General features: G+C 40.2%; 1 protein-coding gene across 2 annotated transcripts in view; it reads right to left on the bottom strand.

Annotated features, from left to right (window-relative positions):
- pak1 (p21 protein (Cdc42/Rac)-activated kinase 1) overlaps positions 1-21,383 on the bottom strand; it is a 69,238-nt gene that overhangs the window by 36,296 nt on the left and 11,559 nt on the right. For both annotated transcript variants that reach the window (XM_067595517.1, XM_067595519.1), the window contains exon 2: positions 18,471-18,538. The gene's annotated coding sequence lies outside the window, so the exon portion shown is untranslated. The remainder of the gene's footprint in view (positions 1-18,470; positions 18,539-21,383) is intronic.

Below are 21,383 nucleotides of genomic sequence, written 5' to 3'. Positions count from 1 at the left end.
GCTTTGCTGTCACCAGTTTTCTTTACTGTCCCGTCCATCGTTTCTCCGTCAGGCCTCCTGTCCTCTGCTGTCCATCATAGTGAATCATGTTTTATCAGAAATCTTTTTGACAGTGAACAGCTGATAGAGTCACCACCATCAGCAGCATTACAACACATGTTCTGTGTTCCTGCGATTATTGAAGCTTTTGTTGCGAGACAACAAAGGTGTGATTGTCTCTTTCCTTCATTCTCAGCGTACAGACATGATATCTGTGAAGTGATGTTTCTAGAGGACCGACTGCTTTTTTAACCAACTCAAAAAACAAACTAAGCAAAAAGAAAACACATCTAGCAGGTTATTAGATTCACTAACCTTCCTGCTGCTTTCATGCAATTCTGTCTCACAGTTCATGAAAAGAAGTTTGTTTAAATAATATTTTTAAAGATAAACTGACTGAAACTCTTCAGCAGGCAAACAGAGTCTAAACCCTCCAGCAGAGCTCGTCCAGTTCATCCAGATTTTAAGATTTTAGGCCAATCACAGCCCTCGCTGGAGTAAACTTGTGACAAATTGTGATGTCAGTTCTTCAGAATTAGTATGAAATTAACATCTGACACCTGTATAAAACTATTGTGGCAAAAAAAACCCCATACTTTTAACACATCCAGCAAACAAACAAACAGCAACATTTCATTTGAAACTGTGTTTGTATTAACTAGAGATGTGCAGAGAGCTCAGTATCTGTATTTGTATTTGTTGAGGCAGCAACATTATTTGTATTTGTATTCGAATTCAAAGTGGAAAGAGGTTTGTTTTTATTACGCTTTTAATTTTAGAGAATTAAAGTGTTCATGAAGTGTTCCTTTGGTAGCGCTTCACTTGTGTCGGTAGTTCAGCTTTATCTCTGGGGAACACCCCCAACTCTGGGACTGATGATGTCCAAATTAGAAAATGTGCGTCATGTAGCAGGTGGATGTGACTCCCCTCGTTGAGACCTGCTGATAGACGTCACAGCGGAGCAGAGGAGAGACACTGAGATAGTGATGTAACCGACCTGCACTCTGGTGTTTGACTTTTTTTTTTTTTCTTCCAGAAAACAAATAATTTTTAAAATATTTGTATGAAACAAATATTCATAAAACCCCACTACTTGTGCTTTGCTGAATAACGTATTTGTATTCAGACACACTCCTAATATTTACCAGACAAATCCAGTTTACTTCTCCTGCTTCTGTAGCTGCTGATGTTCCACTTCTTTCACCAGCTAGTCGCCTGCAGTTTGGTGTTTTATCAGAGTTTTTTTTTACTGAAAATCTGAAGCTGAAGTAAACTGCAGTCAGGTGGTTTCATCAGTATGAGCGACATCTTTTCACAGACTCATTTGACTCATTGATGATGTGAAAATAGTGATTAGTGCAGCATTAAAATTGAGAATCACTAAGTTGATATTCTCTCCTGTCTTCAACATAAACCTTCAACCTTTAACACATGAAGGAATCATAGGAAGAAGCAGTCAATCAATTAATATAAACTTTATCTAATAACTGAACCGAGGAAATCAATCCTCCATCATGATTCATATCAATAATAAACAGACTGAATAAAACTAATTTACCCTCTCTCGCTCGTTATCTTAATCTGTCTCCATTTTACTTGTAAAAGCTAAAAAACTGCATCAAACAGAAATAATGATTTTACAAATATACATCTAACACACACACACCTCAACTTAACCCTAAACTTAAACACTGACCCAAAAATCAGCTTTTCCCCCAACTGGGGACACGACTTTTATCCCCAATTAACTGGTCCTAAGTCTGAAATTTGTCTCCAAAAGTAGCCTATGACAGACCACATACACACACACACACACACACACACACACACACACACACACGCACACACACACACACACACGCACACACACACACACACACACACACACACACACACACATCCCTCCGGAGACATAGACCATAAAGTGTCAGCACTTCCTGGAAACGCCATGTCAGCCTCTGCAGCCACGTTTACTGGAAGACGACCTCACGCTGAACCATCGGTGCACACATGAACCCTCTCTGACACACACACACACGCACACAAACACACACACACACATCGGAGCATGTCACTGCATTATGAACAGCAGTACAGTCTGTATCTCTTTATTCACAATGATTAAAGGGGACGTATTCTGTTTTTAGTGATTCTCTGTCATGTAATTACTGATTCTGATGACGGATGTTAAACAGGCTCAAAGATGCAGAACTTGAGGTAAACATATGTAAAACTGACTGCCTGTCAGACAAAACCCAGGTCTCAGCTGGTCCGAAAGCTTCGTCTGTGATGTTTGTTTATACTTTACCAACGAAATGACATCAGCTCATCACAAAAGCCCACAAACGCCCGCTCCGTAAACTTTGTTGCTATGGCGGTTGCTAAGGTGTTTCCATGTGTTGTTCACTCTCATATTTCAGATCTGATTCAGCTCCAACATGTACGGATGGATTTGAAAAGTTTCCATTTGTGAGTAAAGAAGGAGAGAAAGAAGTGAAATCCTGCTACTATAGGTTGTTTACGTAGCCAGAGAAGCTGACCAATCAGAACAGAGCAGGCTCATCAGGAGGCGGGCCTTAAAGAGACAGGAGCTAAAACAGCCTGTTAGAGACAGAGGCTGAACTGAGGGGCTGCATAAAGGACCAGTAGAAGATAAATAAGGAGATTTTAACTGGAAATTATGCAAAGATATTCCAGTAGAGCCTCCCATTAAGACACCTGTGCCATCTAATTGTATGTAACTTTTACAAAGCTTAGGCCTATACATTTTCTTGTCGTGATAATTCTACTTTATGTTTATTATCGAGGTCGTAGTGGGTGGTGGTGGTGTACTTGAATGCATTATAGTAAAAAAGTGTTCCTAATATTTTGTCCATCACATTAACATACATGGGGTTACTGCTATTTTGTAAACTAACCTGAATTTACAGTATGTTCGTACATATGTGTGTCTGCAAAAATTTAAGATTTATTCTGCTGTATTTCTGTGACACACACACACCTGTACCAACCAGACCGGCTCCTTCTTTGCCTCCATCCTTGTTAAAATAAATTTAGCTGAGCTTGCAGAACCAGCAGGGGGGGGATCCGCCCCGCTCGTAGGAGCCAAGGAGGGCTCAGCGTCTCCGGGTATGGCGAGGACACAGAGCGCCCCCCCCCCCCCCCCCCCGCCTACTCCTGGAGCTCTCACTGTTACAACACACACTCAACACCGTGGGACGCTCGGCGCACACATGGCAGTAACAACCTCTCACTGTGTGTGTGTGTGTGTCAGATAGAGGCAGGAGATAAATAAGAGACATAAACAGGAAGACACAAAGAGAGAAAAAAAAAAAAGATGGTGGCGTTACTGCGGCCTGCTGGCCAAAAAAAACCTGACTAAAGAACAAAAGAGGAGAGAACGAGTGAAGCGATGAAGGGAGATCACATTTTGTCTGTCTGCAGTCGACTCATGTTGTCACGGTAATGAAGCGAACCCCGAGGCCCAGACTTCAAATGTATATTTTACCATATTTTATACACACACACACACACACACACACACACACACACACACACACACAATTGACAGCATGCATACAGATATATATATATTAATACATGTGCAAATCCCCATGCAAGCACACACACACACACACACACACACGTTTGCCAACCACACCCTTTATAATTTGTGTCTTTGAAGTTCCAACCTTGGGAGAGTCCCTGGTTTACTGACTCCTCTACTCTCTTCAAGACTTTAATCTTTATTCAGTTTGATATAAAACTGAATCCTTAAAGGATAAAGAGGATAAAGAGTTATTGTAGATTTGAAGTAGCTTGATAAATCTCATTCCTCTGTTTGTTGTCCAGAAACTATTAAAAACTCATCAATGAGCCACACAGCTGCACCGGGTGACATGTTGCTTCATCACCATGAACACACACTGTGGTTTATTTTGACTCAATCCCACACACACACACACACACACACACACACACACACACACACACACACACGGTCCTGCTGCCAGAAATCCCCCCTAGAGCAGCGAATGTTGATTCATCCGCCGCTGAAAATAGTCCCCAACAGAAGCCCTGTTTACTAATATTTTTCGTCTTAAATGGCCACAAAGAGCTGAGAGCTACAGCTCCTCATCACCATCAAAGTAAATTAAAACAAACATATATTGAATAAACAGACATGTTGCAACTAGAGCTGCAACCATCAGTCGACATAATTAATCAGTTTTTAAGGAGGAACTTCTGGTTTCTTTAGTCTTTTATGACAGTAAACTGAACGGCTTTGAGTTGAGGACTGTTGGACAAAAGAAGACGTCTGAGGACTTCATCATGGATGTGTGTGTGTGTGTGTGTGTGTGTGTGTGTGTGTGTGTGTGTGTGTGTGTGTGTGTGTGTGGTGGAGGGACAGATGGTAATTTTGAAAGGGAAGACGTGGCCAAACATAAAATAAAGGAGAGATACAAAGGAGGAGAGAAGAGGAGAAGAGAGGAGGGGGGAGAAGAGGAGAGGAGGGGAGGAGAAGAAGAGGAGGAGAGGAGAGGAGGAGGATGGTGGTTTTCTTCGGCATGAAGGAGGAGCAGGAGTCAGATTGGGGCAACAGAGAGAAAATGAATGAAAGGAAAAGAAAACAAGATTAAAAACAAGAAGAAACAGAAACAGTAAAATTAAAGAGTGAAGAAGAAAACAGAGAAAAGAGAGAAGAAGAAGAAGAAGAAGAAGAACGGAAAAAGAGTGAGTGACTAAATAACAGACTGTATGTAAGCAGGGGGCATGTACACACACACACACACACACACACACACACACACAGTGCCTTGCCCGAGGGAACGTCAACGCCATAATCTGTCATCATCCCACTCATTTGACCCATAATCCTTTGTGTTTCAGGGTTGAAAGTCGCTTCAGATTACTTCACTGCAAACAAGCGGCTCTCCTGTTAAACCAGTTCTCAGTTAGATTTAACAGAACTTCTGTCTCCTCGGCAGCTTCTTCTGTTTGATATCATCTGAATATTTAATCCACTCAGGAAGGTTTATAGACTAAATGATTAACGGATCAATTAAAAAACAATCAGCTGATCAGTGTCTCAAATTAACTTTCTGACTCACCTGCCGAGGTGACTGATGGATGAGGAACACTGAGCACGTTTTAGCAGCTAAATTAATATAATAAATGACCTTTTTGTGTCACATATACATTTGTTTCAGTCCGTTTCATTGAGATAAGATATAATGTTGAATAAAAAAAAATACTTAATTAATATATTGATCACTGGTTAATTAACTATATAATAGCTGTTTAAATTAACGGCAGCTAGCAGCAGATGGAGCTGCGATGTCCTTCGCCTCAGACCGTCTCCAGCGCTCCTACATTCCTGTGAGCCTGATATTTTATTACATGACTGTTTTATTATTTTATTACAAACATTTACCCGCCAGCATGGCGCCTTTAGAGATTTACTCGCCAAAGGGCCAGGTGTTAATTCAGACCCTGCTGCAGATTACTCGTTAGTTAGCTGCAGCTCTGACCTGTTTTATAGCCAATCAGGAGGTTTAACTGGTTTAACTTCCTGCCAGAACTAAAGTGCACCAAGAAACAAAAATCACTATGTTTAACTGTATTTACAACAATCTAAAGATCTTGAATTTAACGTCATTTCAAACATTTCAAGAGCAGAAGACACAAATCAGATCTGAAGTGTCTCCTGTATCGACACGGCAGGAACATTCACATCTTTCAAACCTTGTTCAGCCTTTTTTTAAAATTAATCCAGTTGGATTTGTGGGATTGGAGGGGCTGCCCCCCCTTAAACATGGATGATTCTATGCATCAGTGGAGAAGCTGCCCCCCCCCCCCCCCGGAGTCGACTCACGTTTGTCAGTCAAATCACCGTGTAAAGGCGGCGTAACGCGGGGCGACAGCGTGACGGGCTGTAAACTGTACAGAGTCTAGTCTGAGAATGACCTCCAGTGTATACTGCATGTTGTTTTACTGCAGCGCTTACAGCTGACTGACTGTCATGTTAACATGTGTCGCTTTGTGTGTGACATCACATTCAGTGTAAAAGTCTAATTGGAGCGTTCAAACCGAACCACATCTCTAAAAAAAACAAACACTTTAGTTGGATTTCAAACCACAATGATGTGGTTTAAGTTTCCAGAGTTTTTTTTTTTTTTTAAATCTGTCCAGATGAAGACAAACTGACTCCAATCTGAATATTTAACAGATCAGATCAGATTTGTGCTGATTTGTTCAAACACAGACTGTTTCTCAGTAGATTTGTTTGTCATCTCTTCATGTACTGTAAATGTATTCAGATACAGTCGAAATGACACATTTAAATACTAAAATATTTCACACGTCTTGCACTATATATATATATATGTAACTGTTGTTTGTAATTTGTAATGTCAGTATTATCTTTTAGAATACATTTGAGTCATTTACAATATATTTCAGTTGTCTTTGTATTATTTTAAGAAGATATAGCTTTTATTCTGAAACAGCCCACTTTTATTTTGAAAGCCAGTTGTGCTGTTCTGACGTACGTGAGAAGGGAGAAATGAGCAGGTAAAGATGCTGCATGTGCTCCAGCTAAGATACATGCTAAATATCAACCTATTTAAGTGGTTGTGAAATGTTTAAGGATCCTTCAAGGACCAACGATAAATTCCCTTATTTGCAGAACGCAGCCGACAAATTTTCACTGTAATTCCCTCGAAGCACAGGCAAACACAAGTGGCTTTCTTGCAACTGGTTTATTTGGAGAGAAAGCTACAAATAAACCAGTTGCAAGAAAGCCGCTTGTGTTTGCCTGTGCTTTGAGAAACTTACAATATATATATGTTTTTTTAATTACAGGTTATTTAGTAGAACACTAATAATAATCACAATAGTACTTTCACCCACATTTCTATTCTTCATACAAACACACACAGGATGTGATTAACTAGCTGTCCATCTGTCTGTGTGTGTCATTTGAGTCATTTAGAATATATTTCAGTTATCTTTGATGTTTTGTATTATTTTAAGACGATATAGCTTTTATTCTGAAACAGCCCACTTTTATTTTGAAAGCCAGTTGCGCTGTTCTGACGTACGTGAGAAGGGAGAAATGAGGTAGGTAAAGATGCACATGTGCTCCAGCTAAGATACATGCTAAATATCAACCTATTTAAGTAGTTGTGAAATGTTTAAGGACCCTTCAAGGACCGAGGATAAATTCCCTTATTTTGCAGAACGCAGCTAACGAATTTTCACTGTAATTCCCTCGAAGCACAGGCAAACACAAATGGCTTTCTTGCAACTGGTTTATTTGTGGTTTTCTCTCCAAATCCACCAGTTGCAAGAAAGCCACTCGTGTTTGCCTGTGCTTCGAGGGAATTACAACATATATATGTGATTTTTTAAAATTACAAGTTATTTAGTAGAACACTAATAATAATGTCAATACTACTTTCACCCACATTTCTATTCTTCATTCATACACACACATACACAGGATGTGATTAACTAGCTGTCCATCTGTCTGTATGTGAGCAGCACATTGATTATGCAGGTTATTGTAAGAAAGGCATCCCATCCACACACACACACACACACACACACACACACACACACACACACACACACACACACACACACAGCTCCATACAACCATCTGTCCGGCCCCGCCTCAGCATATTGCCTTCAGGGGCCAACTGAGGTGACAGTGTGTGTGTGTGTGTATGTGTGTGTGTGTATGTGTGTGTGTGTGTTGCAGGGGATCAGTGCTGGTTAAAAAAAACATACATAATCAATTTGGTTCACTACCTACTGAGATAATTTGGAACGATCCCTCCCTGCTCTGCACGGTTCGCTGGTCATTAACATTTCAGTGGTTCAGTGAGAGAAGCAGCAGAATCTCCTTCATACAATAAAACCTCTGAAACATCTCAAATATAACGTTTGATTTGAACGCTTTTGATATAAACGTGCACTTCTGACACCAGCTATCCTTACTCGTGATTAATATTTAACAGACACACCCTGAAGAGCCCTGAGCAGCAGGTGAGTTTATTTACGTCCGCAGTCTTAGTCACCGTCTCAAAGGGCATCACAGGCCACCTTCGGACAGTAAAAACAACCCTTCCTCAGCCTCCTGTACGTCGTGTTATATTGTGATTTCTTGATATAGTGAAATCTTTGTACCGGACGACCTTTAAAAAGGAGGTTTGATGTCTGTGCTGCAGTCACACCTGCTCGCCTGAGATGTCAACATGTGTTGAGATGTGTGACGTGAAGGACGGTTTAAAGTCTGATTGAAGGTGTCGGATTGTCACACGGCTGGGAAATCTATTCCAGTCGGATTTCAAACCACCCGAGAGGTGTTATGGTTAGATGTATGGATACTTATTGATTTAAAACACAGATGGAAGGTCTGTTTTTTATGTTTAGAATGTTTAATACCTGACAAATCAATCACTTCTACTCCTGCTAAGGTCTCGCTATCTGTCATTTTGTGTCTGTAAAGGAGGCGTAAACACAGATGGGAAGAATGCTGTACTGGGAAAAGAGACATGCATTAAATATACGCTTTTATATAACGAAAAACAACTACTGGAAACAAAAATGAAGCATTAGGCCATTATTAATAAGCATCTGATTACTGTGACAAAATCTAATTGAATTTTGGTTTGTTCATCAAATTTGAACTAACAAGCTGCAACTAAACTTAAAACATCGAGGCTGCAGCCAAAGTTAAATATATTCTGTAATTAATTTCACGTTATCATTTATGTTCTGAGCTGAGTGAAGTGAAAATACCATTTTCTTAGTACATCCAGCCCTTAATGTTTAGAGATGATGACGCTGTTTACACTTGGTTTTAAACAAGTGGAAACGATCCGATCACTCAAACCGCTTGGCGAAGCGGTCTGAGACGCATTTGACCACATATATTTTGTAGTGAAAATGCTACTACATCCTGATGCGTCCACGATGAGGACGTAGAAGAGCACCAACGCCAAATGACTTTGTCCTGCCAACAGCTGGAACTGTCCGTACATGTTTACTAGTTCTTGAAACATTTCTGTTTTCTTAGCTAGCCTGTGCAAAACAAATCTGGCGCTAGCTGAACACAAGCGGTCAGCTGATCACCTTGGAGACGCATGATGGACACGGCGATGTGTCTCGACTGTCCACACCGCATTTTAAAACCAAGTGTAAACAGCCTCCATGTTGTTTTCTATTAAAAACAGATTTAAACCAAAGGAGAGCAGCGCTGTAGACGCTGGTGTAGCCGTCTCAGCCTTTAGAAACAGCAGCAGGACTAAAACTGAGGTAGAAACCAGAGCGTGAGGCGAGTAAAGTGTCAGTGAAGCTGAAACTTTCTGACATTTGACTGTCCTCAGTGAACCAGAGTCTTAGAACTAAGTGAACTCAGTCTTTTTTTGGTCTTGACCCAGTTTTACGTCCATTTTGGAAACGAACTCTGTGATGTAACTCTGACATTTAGGAGAAGATGAAAACAGAGAGGAGCACTCGTAAATATTTGAATAGAGCAGTTTAACCTCACTGACAGCAGATAACAGAGAACAGTTTAATGATAGTGCTGCAGTCGTTGGCAGCGACGCTACAGGAGAACCAGGATACTTTGGCTAAGCCGGTTAGCATGAGCACGCTAGTGGTGCGTCTGCCAAAACATTCCAGGTGGAACTCGCACTAGAATTATTGTTCCACATGTCTGAGTGAGTGGATTATTAAACTGTTTTGACCTGAACTGATACACCTGGTGTAAATCATTCTTTGGGATAAACAACTATATAACTGTTCTTCAGTATTCATTGCCATCATTTCTTTATCGACTGAAACATTTTATGCTTCAAGGAAGTGCAGAGACATTAGAGCAGCATTAAAGAAAGTGTAATTTAATGATGTTCTCTCTCTTCAGCTCGTCTAATTCAATACATCATCCAGCTCCGGTCTGTTTCCTCTCCTTCCTCCTCTCCGTCTACTAAACCAGAAAACATCCAAACTGACAAGCCTGTCACACCAAAACCCGTCCAAACATCCACGATGTGACGCTAGAAAACATAGAAAACATACAAAACATATAAAACATATAAAACATATATTACATGTGTCAGTGTTGACCTGACACACGATACTGTGAGTGTAAATCAAGAATCTTACAGGGTCAAAGCATCAGAGGGTGTGATGGTGACAGACAACAACATACAGAACATGTACACAACTAAATCCAATAAAGAGCTAACACACACACACACACACACACACACACACACACACACACACCTCTAGATAATCAATAACGACACGGACTACAAGGTCACATTAAGACCCCCAACTGAGAGACCTGATGTTTCAGCTCTGTACCGTCCTTAAGACCACACACACACACACACACACACACACACACACACACACACACATTACACACACACACACACACAGTGTTTTCACTGTTACTTTGCGTGTAAATGAATATCCTGCATGTTCATCGTTAACGTTTCTTGCTGCTGACTCATCGACCTCCAGAGATATAAACTGATCATCTTCTTCTTTGATCAGAAGCTTCTTGATTTTAAAAGGAAACAGAGTTAATTTTCTGCTGACACTCATCTCATTATCGATTTAATCTTCAAATTATCAGCTCAATTAATGAATAAACGGTTCAGTCTTTCAAGTGTCAGAAGACGGTTTAAAACGTTTCCACGGTGACGTCTTGTTGTAGATGTTCAGTTTATAAAGAGATAAAGAAGAAAAAGCAGCTAAATAATCACAATTAAAAACTTTTTGGGTTGAAACAATGAATCAACTCTCTACATAGTTTCCAGTCGTGTTTCAGTGTAATTGTGTAACGTGAACAGAACAAACCGGCGGCTGGATGTGAGCGAGGCGACGGAGGGACTGCAGAAGAGGAGGAGAGGTGGGAAATTCCACTGGTCTTGTGTTGCTACTCGGCTTTCTTTCTATTCTTTGATCCGTCGCTCTTTCTTTCCCTCTGGCCCCACTTGCCCCCTTCCCTCGCTCTCCCTCTCTCTCTCTCTCTCTCCCTCTCCCTCTCACTCGCTCCCTCTCTCTCTCTCTTTTTGTGTTCTTTCAGTATGTCTCTTGCCCCCGCTGTTCCACTTCTCTCTCTCTCTCTCTGTTTTACTTTCCCTTTTTGTCCTCTTTTGTCTCGCTCTTTTTTTTTTCTCGCGCGCTCGCTCATTGTTCAGTCGCTCACACTGGACAGATTTATTCTTTATTCATTTTAATTTTTTTTTATTATTTGTTCCCTTTTCCTCACACACACACACACACACACACACACACACACACACACACACACACACACACACACACAGTTATCACATGACAAACGGCTGTTAGCAGAACTTTCCAGACAGATTAAACGCAGCGAGAGTTGATGCGACGAGAGAAAAAACCAAGAATAAAAGTGTGAAACAGAAGCGGAGCGTCTGCTGCTGTCTGCTACTGGAAATATGAAGATTTTGTGAATATTTTGTTGCTTTATTTTGACTTTTATCCTTTTGGGGAAACTCATCCATTCTGCTGTTACTCCAAGTTTTGCAGATTTTAATTAAAAGAAAAGTTTGACAGAATAAAAGCTTCAACGGTGAAAGGAAATAATAAATAAAGCTAAAATACAGGAAGGAGAACGACTCTTTCATAATAAAATCCTTGAAATTTGTCAGAAGCGTCGAGTCAAACTGTCAAGTTGCTCAAATGTCAGATTCATATTTCTCTTGTTTTCATTTTAAACTACATTTTTCCATTTTAGACTTATTATGTCTCTAAAGTGCAATAACTACATTTATATTTGAGATGCAGGTTTTAACAGCTTGTTCATGCAGAGATTCATGTTGTTGATACTGATGTATATTTATATATTTCTCTATTTTAACAGATGTTTTTCTATTTTATAACTTTTGCCGTTTCAGGCTGACGGTCTGATCAGTGATGAATCTTATGTGTCGACATTAATTAAACTAATATCTTGCAGATTCTTGCAAACAAAGAACCAGCAGAAAGAGAAGGAGAGTTGTTAAGTACAGGTGCTGATAAGGGACAAACAGCTGGCTTTGAGTTTCCTCTGGGAAACAGAACACATGTTGACGTGGCCCAAATCTTCTCATCCTCATCATCCTCCTCATCATCGTCTCTACTGTCTGCCGTCCACATGGCGAGCACCGCCATGTTTATGATTTCACGTTATTGTTGCTTTTCTTATTAAACCGGCGCATGCGTAGCAGTTTACGACCTCAGCGGCGTTCACGCTGCAGCAGATAAATGTCACCATCAAACATGGATGTGAAGCGTCGACACAATAAACATCAGATCTGACTTAAAAAACAAACAAACAACACACAGCTTTAAGGTTTGTAACGAGCAGAAATTATCTGAAAAGACAGAAGACGAAGCAGCTTTTAGTGCTGTAACAAGAAAATAATGCAGTCATGTTCATCAGACATCCAGTTATAAACAAGGATACACCCTCCACCCTGTGTAACATATCAAGGGAACACACACACACACACACACACACACACACACACACACACACACACACACACACACACATATAAACACGCCCTGCAGCTTCGTATGAAACCGACTGTGCAGGAATCTTCTTCCTCTGCGCTGCAATCTATTGGACGCCTCGACTGATTTATCTCCACTGCAGTGTGTGTGTGTGTGTGTGTTTATATGTGTGTGTGTGTTTGTGTGTGTGTGTTATGAGCGCCACATACTGTATGATGCATCCATCATGTTTATAGGTCACATTATGCTTTTTCTAACTGCGGCATGTGTGTTGATTGCAGCCGCCGTTCAGGACAGAGAGTGTATCAGTGATACTGACTGGATTCCTGATGGGAGTGTATGTGTGTGTGTGTGTGTGTGTGTGTGTGTGTGTGTGTGTGTGTGTGTGTGTAAGTTTGCATTAAGCCTATTACACATTATTAAAGGATGGACATGCTACTTAAGACTCTGCAGTGCACCCTGGGATTGAATGGACTGCTCGGTGCCTGTGTTGGGAGGGCGTCTTCACTGTGACTCAGGAGCAGCTCGTCTATTAACAACACAATACTTTCTTGATTAACTGACTAGTTGTTTAGTCAATAAAATGTCAGAAAATGGTGAAAAATGTCGCTCGAGATGTCCACAAACCAAACATACAGTATAGTTTACTGTCAGAGAGACGAAAGACACCTGAAAATATTCACATCTGAGAAGCTGGAAGAAGAATTTAGATGTTTTGTCTTTAAAAAAAAGACTCAATAACAAAAGACGGAGTGTGATGACGGTGTGAAGTAGCAAGGGATCATGGGAGTTGTTGTCTTTTTTATCCGCAGAGGTCTCCTCCTCTCCAAAAACAAACGTACACGCAGATTAAAATCATTAAAATACTAATTAAAGCTGTTTCACTTTAAAAAAAAATCAATATTTCTCCGATGATGTTTGGTGACCACCGGACTTCCTGGAGGGGCTGTTAGCCGAGCTGCTGCTAACGTTTGTCCAGTTTATTTCTCTGATAACTTAAGATCCAGACGTCCAATGACTAAAATCCTTCTTCCGGCTAAAAGATATAGTTAAAAACCACCTAAATTTATCATGAAAATGTGGCTTAAAACTGAATAAAAGTCCATTTATAACAGTTTGTGTGGAACAACCACAACGCCGATGTATTATCTTGTATGTGTGTAAGTTACTCTTTGGTAGACGCCATTGTAGCGGACAAACACAGCGCCGCCGTGTGCATCTGGTGCATGTTTACTCTTTGGTAGAGGAGGTATGACGCCATCGACAGGCGACCAAATGAAACGGTCCATTACTTTGATTAAATTACAGATTTCTCAACTCAACAACATATATAACATAGGTCTAGTGGTTTTAGACATTTTAATGTGGAATAATTACATATTATACCTTTAATAGTTGGCAACTAATTGATTAATTGGTCACTTCTGGTCTCTCATGCTCATGTCTTCTCACAATCTATATTTTCTGAACTTATTCTTTCTTTTTCAGCTTGTATCTCTTGTTTTCCTCCTCCTCCTCCTCCTCCTCCTCCTCCTCCTCCTCCTCCTCCCTCCTCTTCCTCCTCCTCCTCCTCCTCCTCCTCTCTGCCTGCGTATTTTCCAGCTCTTCTGCTTCCTGTAAAACCAGTCAGGTCTTGGTCAGACAGCCAATCAATTAATCACATGCGGTGAGTCAACGCTGACCAATGACAGCCTGTGATTCAGACCTTTAGCCGTTCTGTCAGACACTCGGTGAGGTTGATAAATCATTCAGGACGTCTATCGTGTTCTTTCTTTCTGCTTTTTGTTGGTCTGAAGGAAAAAAAAAATCACCTTAAACTGCTTTGTTTTGAGTCTTCATTCATGTTGAAGTCGTTCTATAATCGATCAATCGTTTTCATCCCTGGTCGGGATTAGATCTGAATAATTCTGAGTGAATTTATTCGTTTTTTTTTGAAGGATTCATCACATTTAGATTTGAGCCTTTTTACTGACGCAGCAGAAAAACGCAGAAGGATTTAAGTTAAAGGAGACGCAGAGAGAGAGAGAGAGAGAGAGAGAGAGAGAGAGAGAAGGTCGTGATGGATTAAACCTCTGTGTGTGTGTGTGTGTGTAGATATCTCAGTCCAGCCCTGAAGACATAGAACGACACACACAGACTTACAATAAACCAGCTTCATATTACACACATCTGCAAGCAGCAGCACACCTGTCCTATAGGTGTTAATTACACACACACACACACACACACACACACACACACACACACATAAACACACACACACACACACACACACACACACACATATAAACACACACATAAACACACCAAATAAAGAGATCTGATCTGAAAGGGTCTCACAGAAGTCGTGGTTAGTTTTTATGTACAGTCTTGTTTCTAACTCAGTTGTGCAACTAAGAAGTTTTTTCATTATCGATTAAACTGCTGATTATTTATTTGATTCATTGTTTTGTCCATAAAAATGTCACATTGACACTAAGTCCTGGGAGACGACGTCAAGTCCAAAACCAAAAGATATTCAGTTTACAATCATATAAAACAGAGAAAAGCAGCAAATCATCACATCTGAGAAGCTGCAACCAGAGAATATTTGGCATTTTTGCATAAAAAAAACGATGGTTAATAGATTAATCGACTAATAGTTGCTGCTCATCAGTTGTTCATCTTTTGTATTGATGGTTTAAACAGCTGTAGAGGTCAAACTGTGGGTCATATAAACTTATCTGTGGGTAAAATGAAAGAGTTTTTTACTTCAGGAACCAGAGGCGCCTGATATACAGCTACGATCCATAACTCATCAACCCCAACAGAACCAGAGACGTACAGAGTATCAACACTGGGAGCAGCGTGATGCTCCACCAGTAGACTCCTCACAGCAGGTGGAACTGATGTCTGCTGCACAGTTTCACTACATTTTAAAGGACTGTATCGCTTCTTGTAACTGAAAACGTGCCAACTGATGCCTCTCTGCTGATCACATGACCCTTCACCTTGCAGGTCGTAGCGGTCCGTGGAGAGTCTCTCAGGTTGTATTAGACTATAGAGGGCAACGCAGCAAATGAACGTGCTGGACTGTTTGATGGTTACATCGTACGACAGTGTTTCCTGTATACAGGCTCCACCTGAGAAACTCACTCAGGTAGATAAAAGTCTGTCTGAGCTGCAGAAACTGAGTGAAGCCTGAATATGAGGCGTTTATGGAACATCGGTCAATTATAGCGTCTACTGATAGCCTGAATATGAGGCGTTTATGGAACATCGGTCAATTATAGCGTCTACCCATAGCCTGAATATGAGGCGTTTATGGAACATCGGTCAATTATAGCGTCGACCTGTAGCCTGGATATGAGGCGTTTATGGAACATCGGTCAATTATAGCGTCTACCATAGCCTGAATATGAGGCGTTTATGGAACATCGGTCAATTATAGTGTCTACCCGTAGCCTGAATATGAGGCGTTTATGGAACATCGGTCAATTATAGCGTCTACCATAGCCTGAATATGAGGCGTTTATGGAACATCGGTCAATTATAGCGTCCACCGATAGCCTGAATATGAGGCGTTTATGGAACATCGGTTAATTATAGCCTCCACCGATAGCCTGAATATGAGGCGTTTATGGAACATTGGTTAATTATAGCGTCTACCATAGCCTGAATATGAGGCGTTTATGGAACATCGGTTAATTATAGACCTGAATAGTAGCCCCCCCCCTCAATACTGATATTGCAACAGTATCGTAGGGATGACTAATGGTGCTTTCACAGTGTATTTACACAATGAGATTTTTGATAACTAATCATCAGTTATGTTGATATAATGACTAAGTGTATAAAGGTAAATAATAGAGCAGGTAGAACAGTCTGGTAAGTTCAGAAAATGACATCATTTTACTGTAATTCAGCCTTTAAAACCAGGAAAAGACGACACTTATGATATACCACCATATTATAATGTCCAAAATCTAAGACAATACCTAGTCTCATATCACAGGATCCATATAATATCAATATACTGGCCAGTCCTACCTGAAGTCTGTAGGTTTTTAATATATTGGAAGTTTGGTTTGGAAGCCAATCGTGGTCCAATATTCGACTTACATGAGTGTGATGTGGAGACTTGAAGCCTCCAGTGAAGGAGGAGACATCTGGTGTCCAGCAGTTCAACTTGTGAAATGAAATAAATTTGCATATTTATAGTTTCTGTAATTTTTAAAGGAGGGAGAAGGACGAGATTCCATTTTAAGGATTTTAATGTGGTAATTATACTTTTTTTTTCTTGAATAACCCATATCAGACAGACATTATTATTCCAAGCAGAGTATTATTATATGTCTTCATAAATGTGTGGATTGAATCTTTAAATCACCAGAACATTTAGTGCGATTACACTGATCATAACACAAGATTTTATCTGATCACAACCGCTTTTTGTGGGTTGACACACGACCACCACAGAGACTCACACGATGTGGCAATACTCCCAACACACACACACACACACACACACACACACACACACACACACACACACACACACACACACTGAGCTCACACAATGATGCAGTACATAAAAAATGCATGACAAACCCTCTGAGTCCCTGTTCTCATGAGCACAGTGAACCCCCCACTCACACTCACACTCAAACACACACACACACACACACACACACACACACACACACACACTCACACACACACACACACACACACAGGTGTGCTGGGGGGGGTGGGGTTGTCTCCATCACTTATCCACCAGCTGTCAGACTCCGCCCCTCCCCAAATCCATTACCATGGCAACCACATAAATAATAGAGGCTGCAGTGCATGCTGGGAGACCCATCAGGCCAGAAAGGCTGAATCACATTACAGTCGACTTACATAATGTGAAACAGTCAGTGATGTGCTGCTGCTGCTGCGTGTTTCCTCTCAAACGTCTTTACTGTGACACATGATCCAGATAATCGATCCTAAAAACCAGCGTTTAATAAAACACTCGCAGCATCTCCCATAAAAACAACACGTTCATGAACCGACTCGTTATTTCACCTCAAAGACGTGAAAAACTCCTTGTTTAAGACAATAAAAGCTCTTTTTAAAACGTTTTGTTGAGATGCAGCGATTATATTCAATATGTTCATTCAAGTCTGATTAGAGCAGCAACTAATGATTATTGTCATTAGCGATTAATCTGCAGATTATTTTCTTAATTAATCGATTAATCATTTGGTAAAAAGGTGAAAAACACTCATCACCACATCCAGGAGCACAAGATGTTGTTATCGTCTTATTTTGTCCAACCAACAGTCAAAAACCCACAAATATTAATTTATGACCAAGAAAAGCAACATATTCTCACATTTGAGCCAAACTGAACCAGCAAATATTTGATATTTTCACTTGAAAAATGACTTAAAGGTTTATTCAACAATCAAAATAGTTGCGGATTAATTATCTAATTGATTAATTGCCTTATGTATGACATTTATCTTGAAAATATCAATAAAAATAAAGTAGCAAAACACAGCTGGATCTTTATATTTACTGGTTTTGTTTATCAGTCATGGTAACATGATGTTCATCAAGGTGAGAAAAATAAAAGCACAACTACAGGAAGTAAGTGATCAGTTAATGGTTTTTACCCCGTCAGGCTGATTATTATTACTGACAACGATGAAGAACAAAACAAAGATCAAGGTTGTAATTTAAAAAAGTCACTGCGTCCACATTAACCTGACTTCTATCTCCTCCACCGCCTCAAAACAACAAGTTTAACTCTTCTGTCGTTCAGCTCAGTCACTGCTGCAGCGTCTCTGAGCAGGACGCCGAATCCACAGAAACTACAGGAGAGAGAAAGATCATCTGCTGACTGAGTTTACCTGTTAACGTCGTGTCTGAGTCGCTCCTCTCACAGAAAGGCCAAGAGACAGTTTCAACCTGCAGCAGCCTGCACAGAGAGAGAGAACGCCGTTATCACACACCTCTCATCACCTGCTGCATCCTCCTTTAACTTCACATCTCTGTCCATCCAGCTGCTCTGAAACATGGAGACAAACAGCAAAACGTTTTCTGCTGTGAAACAAACTGCAGCAGGAAGTAAAGCTGAGGCAGGCAGTGCTTCCTGGGCTGTTTGCGTTTATGCGCCTTAATCCAATCAGACTTTTATTATAGTGCTGCAGTCCACAGAGCAGCAAAGACAAGAAGAAAACATTTAAACGTCAGTTTGAAACATCAATCGGATGCTCAGAAAGAGGAAAAATACATGTAAGAACTAGTGAAGGAAGTGAGTTATAATATTACTATGATTTATTGTGCAGGACACACACATCTGATATTTATACTTCAAAAAAAAAGAGCAATAAGAATCATAAGTGGCAGTAAAATATCAAGACTCCATTTGTCAAATTACAGATGATTAGTTAAGAGCCTGTAAACAGTCAGTGACACTTTATGGCAGCAGTTTGTCTTCATCTGTTTCCTGTTTTTAAAGACAAGCTAACATTCAGATATATTCACATCAGTGGGCACAAGTTTTAGTTTCAGCTTTTCTCAGCAGATGGAGTCTCGCGTGTCATCACACACACACACACTCACACACAAACACAAACACACACTCAGCTGTTTGTTTGTGTGTTTATGGCGTGACGGCGACGTTCAGACGAGGCCGAACAGATGAAGGTTAAAAAAGAAGAAGAAGAAGGAGAGGAGGAGGACAAACAGAAGGAGGGCGGGAGGTGAGAGTGTCGGGCCCTGCAGCTGTCCACACATTCACACCATACTGTGAGAGAACACACACACACACACACACACACACACACACACACACACACACACACACACGCTGTAATACCGTCAGACAGAAGGTTATGCAGATGTAGCTACATTATGGCTTATTAAGGTGTTGCTGAACTCAGGCTGATACAACACGCTGCCATCTGTGTGTGTGTGTGTTGTTATATCACCTGTATTGTCTACACACACACACACACACACACACACACACACACACACACACACACACACACACACACACACACACACACACACACACACTGACAGTTAGCAGACTGTTAGCCTTTGCTAATCATAGATGTGCATCCTCTCATTAAGCTACAGGTGAACAAAATTACATTTAAAACCATCAGACTGATGTTCTGATGGTTTTAGATGATACTAAATAAAGCTGAAACCATTAATTGATTAATTAATTAGTTAATTATTCGATAATTTCAGTTAGTTTTCAAGCAAAAACACCAAATATTTGATGGTTGCAGCTTCTCAAATGTGCTGTTTTCCTGTTTTTCCTTTTTATATCTGATGGTTAATTGAATATTTTAACATTTTAGAAGCAATTAGAAGCTTGGAGAAGTTGTGAATGTCACGTTTTCACTATTTTGTCACATTCAGTCTGAACAATGAATGGACTAATGGAGAAAACAAGTGTCAGATGAATCTCTCTTCATGTTTCAAACACATTGTGTGGTTATGATAAGATCATATTGAGTTCTTGTATTGTCTACTGTCACTATGAAACACCTGTGAGTTACCTTCAGCTCCGTTACTGCAGCAGACTGAGCAGCTTTAGCTTTAAATTAGCTTTGTCTGTTCAAGTCAAGGCTGAGACGTCGACGAGATCAGCCTGTTGCTCTCTGAACCTCCGACCGACTGACCGTCTGTGTTTGTGTGTGTGTGTGTGTGTGTGTTAGTGAGCCGCGAGGTAAAACTCACCGTACAATAAGTCAGACTACTTGTGCGTGTAATGAAGTTGGAAGTCAAACGGGAGAGTAATTGTGTTTCATGGCTGCGGGCCTAATTATTCCCGCTGAGCGCTGCGATACGTGATGAATGCTGACAAGAAGCTGGCGGAGACGCACACACGAGGAAATATGTCGCAATCTCACATTAAACGTTTGTTTTTTGGACGTTTTTCAGCTGTAAATCAGATTAACAGGCTCCAGTTTAGAGAGATTACTGGTTTAATGGCTGGGAAATATAAAACAGCATCATTATTTTGTATCAGTAGTATCATTTTGTTTTAAATAACTTTTTTTCTCCTGATCAAACCGTCCAATCAGCCTTTATCATCTAATGACATGTCAGAATGTAATAACACCTGATTAAGGGCTGAAAACTAATGATTTCATTATCAATTAATCTGCAGATCATTTTCTTGATTAATTGATTTATTGTTTGGTCTATAAATGTCAGAAATGAGGCGACAGCTTCAGATGTTTCATCCAAAACACCCAAAATATTCAGTTTACTGTCATGTATAACAAAATAAAAGCATTAAATCTTTATTTTCACATTAAAAGAAGCTGAAAACAACAAATTCTTGGCATTTTTCTTAAAAAGACTTACATAATTATTCGATTCAAGATCCAAATTGTTGCCAAAGTGAAGAAATAAAGTCAAAAACCCAAAGAAATTCACTTTACTGTCACATTTGACAAAGAAAACAGCAAATATTTGACTTTTTTGCTTTAAAATATTAACAAACGACTTTTCAATTATCAAAATAGCTGCCGATGATTAATTTTTCCCTTTAATGTAACATCAACCGTAGTGAATATAAACCAGCTATAATGTGAATATGGGGGAGGGGGTGCATGTTGAGGGCGAGTTGACGCGCTTGGCCGGCCATCTTTAAAATTTGGCGAGGGAGGAGGGTGTCGTTCTTGTATTTCTGTTGAAGCAGAGGCGAGAACACGGATAGAAACATCCGCCTGAGGAAGACGAGGAAACAGAGAAACAGTGAGAGAGGAATAAAATACAGACCATAATAAAAATGA

This window comes from Thunnus thynnus, chromosome 7 (genome assembly GCF_963924715.1).
Source record: "Thunnus thynnus chromosome 7, fThuThy2.1, whole genome shotgun sequence".
Classification (NCBI taxonomy): Eukaryota; Metazoa; Chordata; class Actinopteri; order Scombriformes; family Scombridae; genus Thunnus; species Thunnus thynnus.
The sequence above is the reverse complement of the archived record's forward strand: the minus strand, read 5'-3'. Positions and strand labels throughout refer to the sequence as shown.